The sequence below is a fragment of the Cebus imitator genome, unplaced genomic scaffold, assembly GCF_001604975.1.
Source record: "Cebus imitator isolate Cc_AM_T3 unplaced genomic scaffold, Cebus_imitator-1.0 Scaffold159, whole genome shotgun sequence".
NCBI lineage: Eukaryota > Metazoa > Chordata > Mammalia > Primates > Cebidae > Cebus > Cebus imitator.
Genome location: NW_016107474.1, coordinates 484,467 through 489,430, shown reverse-complemented (window position 1 = coordinate 489,430; position 4,964 = coordinate 484,467). Strand labels below are relative to the sequence as shown.

Here is a 4,964-nt window from a genome sequence, read left to right as displayed (position 1 = left end):
AAAAAAAAAAAAAAAAAAAAAAAAAAAAAAAAAAAAAAAAAAAAAAAAAAAAAAAAAAAAAGAAAAATAAAATAATGAATGGATGAATTAATAGATGGATAGATGGATGAAGCTGTCAGGAAAGAAAAAAACCATAAAACGGATTATTTTTTAGAGGATCTTTTTTGATTTTTTTCTCTCCTTTTTGCCTTTTCAGGAGAATAACCAAATTTTCTAAAATGTTTTGCTTTTGTAACCAGACTATAGAAATGTTTCACATTAAAATTAATTACAATGCTAAGCTAAAAGAGTAGTGCTTATAGTGCACTCGCATGCAGTATACATCCATCTTTTATCCATCTCTTGCAAAAGTGTGCTTTGGTTCCAGGTAGAACAAGAGCTGAACAGCATCCCTTTCTCTTGCTATACATAGCACCAGAAGAAAAACTGTAATACACAGCCAGAGCACAAAGTAGCCTCCTGAATGTTACCCAACTATTTGTGGATAAGTCCACCCAACTAAGAGGAAGTGTGCAAATGGGATTTGCTCCCCAAAAGAGAGAACTTTAAACTACAGCTGTAGTTGCCTAGAAAATAAAAATTTGAAGAAACTTTGGATTTTCCCCGCAGCTCTGTCTTTCATGATGTAAGTTGATGATTGGAGGAAAAAAAATAATACAGCTGCTGAAGTTTTCAAAGATAATTTTAATCCAAAAATTGTACAGGGCTGAACAATCTGAGGAAACAAAGTGGCCTAAGTCTTGTTGGCTGAGAAAAACTTGGAGATGCCTTTTAAATCTGAGCCGTTTCCAGTTCAATTGCATAACAGATGAATTGGGGCAGTCAAGTTTAAATTTAACACATTTATTTCAGCGATGACATTTCTGAGCAAATGTTCTATTAGTGTTAACTTTAGGTGAGTCAAATACCTACAGGGGACACAGGAAATAGATTCTCCCTGGCTTCTCTTGTTTCCCTCCTCTGTCCCCCGGCTTACCTTGGGTGACATGGTGTGCTTCCAAGGACTTGAAAATTACAGGCACTGGGTTGCTGCTATTAGCTAAGCATCTTGCTTTGTCTGCTGCATCAGACAATGAAGAGGGTCTCATTTTGTTACTTGTCAGCTCTCCTAGTTAGAAGAACTGAATCCTGAGCTCTCTTCTAACACCCCCTCCCCAGGTAGCCTCCTTTCCTCAACAGCACACCTTTGCTGACTGACAAACCCATCTTATACCTGCAGATTTCCTTCCCGGGGGAGCCCAGGCTTTTAAAAGTGGCCTCTATTTTATAAGTCTGTCAGCTAGTAGAATACATCGGTATTATGTAGGAAAGAAACAGGATAAGGAAAGAAAGAGCGTGCATGCAGGCATGCATTCAGTCAACAATGTCTGTATTTGTTCATCTGATGAACACTTCACTACTGGTGTTTTAAGAGTGTTAACAGTTTTAGTGATGGTCATTCATCTCACACACCCAAAAAACACCTATGACATGGGTACTATAATCATGCCCATTTTACAGAGGAGGAAACTGAGGTACCAGCAAATAACTTGCCCATGAAGACGCACTAACTTGGAGAGCCAAGATTTGGACCCAAGCAGCTGGGCCCCAATGGCTGAGCTCTTCAGCACTCTGTTTTGTGCATTAAGCCCCAAAGCTGTCCCAGGCACCGAGTGAGGACAGAAAGATACAGTGATGACCGAGACTGCAAACACAATGAAATAGCTCCCTAATGCTCTGTCGAGACAACACAGCAAATATTAGAGGCTGCTCCATTCTGGGCATGAGCTCAGGTAATTCTCACAGCAGCTCTGTGAACAAGGTGTGACTTTATGACTCCCTCATCCAGATAAGAAACTGAAATTTAGACTAAACATTACATTCAAGAGTGATGTTAAAATACTGTCTCAATTAACAAGTGGCAAAGCATGGGCCCGCTATTTCAGTGTAATCTTCATACCACCTGAATCAGAACCAGCCGAGATGTCTGATGGAAAAGATGCAGATTCCTGTATTCCAGCCTGACCATGCTCATTCTGCACCATTATGCAAAGGGCCTGGAAATCTGCATTTGCACAAATTCCCCCAGGTGACTCTGATAGACACTTGAGTGTGAGAGCTTTGCCTATACCACACTGCTTCCTTCTCTCGCTTTTAAATACAAGGATGCAATGGTGGGGATGATGGTAATTAATAACTAATATAGAAAGCATTTCACAGACAATAGCACAGATCATGGGATGGCACTGCCTGCTTTCATTTCTCATAGCTGCTTAGTAGGTCATATTTTCCACAATGAGACTGGCACGTACTTCAAGTCCTCTCATTTCTTACCTCTTCTCTTATGCTTTCTGAATTTAATGGTGTGAAACCCCACTGTCACAGCCTTAGGTGATGGCATTCTATAAAATCCTGTCTCTCCAACCCATAGAAGGTGATAATAAAACCCAGATAATTGAAATTAGTGAACTTTCTCATAGGACAAATCTGTTTAGACCTCTACACATTACAGGCAAATTCTAGGATTTATTGAATCCTTCCATTAAAGAGGTAGGCTTTACTTGCTTCTTTCATTTAAAAAGCTCCATTTTAAAAAAATCACAATATCCTTTTTTCCCCTAATATCCCAAGACAGAAAGCAGGCATTATCCATATCGGACAGAATGAACAAAAATGAAAATGGCTTGGTAAAAATCTTACTAAGAGGATAAATAATTTTTTTAAATTAAATACCAGATATGCATGCCTCTTAGGTTTGTTTTTTTCTAAAAGGAAGGGAGAGAGAAGGGGGAAAAGGGAGAATGGAAAGGAGGAAGGGTGATAAGAAGGGAGAGAAGGAATAAAAAAAGCCAAAGAAAATAAAAACGCCCTTAGTCCCTCTACTTATTTTCTCCAGCATGGTTAAGAAATGAGGTACTGGCCAGGTGCGGTGGCTCATGCCTGTAATCCCAGCACTTTAAGAGGCTGAGGCGGGGCGGATCACAAGGTCAAGAGATAAAGACCATCCTGGCCAACATGGTGAAACCCCGTATATACTAAAAATACAAAACTTAGTTGGGCGCGGTGGCACACGCTTGTAGTCCCAGCTACTCTGGAGACTGAGACAGAAGAATCGCTTAAACCCAGGAGGCAGAGGTTGCCGTGAGCTGAGATCATGCCACTGCACTCCAGCCTGGTGACAGAGTGAGACTCCTGCTCAAAAAAATAAATAAATAAAAAAGAAAAGAAAAGAAAAAAAGAAATTAGGGAACATCTTCTGATCATCCAGCCCTACCCTGCAGAGGTACCATGGTTCACAGCTGGTTAGTTTCCCTGCCAGTGGACAGGTCTGCCTGATGTGTGTGTGCCTGGGTTTGCAGTGCTGGTGGTCAGAGGCAACGGAGTTGGTGACTAGAGCCAGAATGCCTGGATTTGAGTCCAAGTGACTTTAGGAAGTGAGTGATTCTTCATGCCTGGTCTCTAAAGAAAGATGACATTAGTACCCAGGCTGGAGGGATTCCTGGTGTCACAGCTGGAAGGAACCCTGCCTGTATCCTAGTAACACTCTACTAGTAGAGATTAATGCTTATTACTACATTAGTATCTTTGTGACATTTGTGTACCTTACTTCACACTGTGGCAGAGAAGTGTGAACTGAATCATAATTTACATGCTTTTAAAATTCCTGGTATTTATTTAAAAAAAAAAAAAAAAAAAAGCTCTGGTGTGAATGAGACCGAGCTGAGGACTCACTCACCAACTAAATTAATAAAAACATAGATGCCTGAATAGATACACATAATCATACATTAAAGTTAATAATGGGGAACTTGAAAGACAGAGATTTTTGAAAGATAGGAATTAGACAGTACTGCAGGTTGAACAGCAGAGTAAGTGCTGCCACAGAAGCTGGGGGTGGGTCCAGGGTGGTGCCAGGCTCAAAGGCGGTGAGCTTCAGGAACAGACCTGGGTATGGGGGTCACAAACCAGGTAACATGTCTTCGTATAGCAGAGGGGGACTCAGATAATCAGCCCTCTCCTCCTCACCACTGTCAGGTAACCACACTAGAAATCTGGGTGTCTGTCTCCAAGGGTGACTATGGAAGCTGTCTCCACAGACACCAGATGGCTTCGTTTCTAGACAACCGTAGTGAATTCTGTAACGTGCCTGTTGTATTCCTCTTCAAGACTGAAGGACTGTGTTTCCCAGGTCTGCGGCCAGCCCTCAGCTGTCAGTCCTCAATGAATTGCCTTAGCTAAAGATAGTCTTCTCCTCTTAGGTCACGGCTCCCTCTCACCACCCACATCCAAAACCAGATTGTAATGGAGTTATACAGGCTTGGCTCCCTTCAGGACCCCTGTGGAGAGCCATCCTGGCTTCAGAGTCCCTGGGAGATTGACTGAGCCTTTGATAAGACTGTCAGAACCAAGCTTCTCTGCCAAGTTCAGCTTTCTTCCTCTCCCTTCCACAGCAGATAACCCCCCGGAATACTCCCTAATCAACTTTCTATACACCAAACCTCATCTAAGGTTTTCTGGAGACTTCAACCCATGACATCCAATGAGAGCTTGGACGCCTAAGCAAGATGGCCCAGGGATACCAACTGAAGCATCCACAGACCCAAACACATGCACACAGACTAGGATAATCCCAGCCATGGATCACCTCTTGCTGTATATCTTTTCCAGACATATTACAAAAGAATAAAGAAAAACACGATACTAAACCACTGAAAATGGTTGTTGGAAATAGTAATGGCACCCACACATTCCATTTGAAAGGGTCAAGATAAACCTAGAGGAAAACCTAAAGAGACACTAGACACCACAGAGTAATGCCTAAAGGCTTTAAAAAATGTTCTCACAAAGCTTATCCCACTGGATTTTCAACCCCCCAGGTGCTGGGCATTATTTAATCTGATTTACAGACTGTAACACTGAGGGTTTGAGTGTGAACTCCCACACTCAAAGCCAGGAGTTGTATCTACATTTTCTTTTCTTTTTTT

The 4,964-nt window shown here is 41.7% G+C and overlaps 1 protein-coding gene across 3 annotated transcripts in view; it reads right to left on the bottom strand.

The window, feature by feature from the left end:
* The window catches only part of CDH13 (cadherin 13), a 1,196,315-nt gene that overhangs the window by 938,208 nt on the left and 253,143 nt on the right, over positions 1-4,964 (bottom strand). The window lies entirely within an intron of this gene.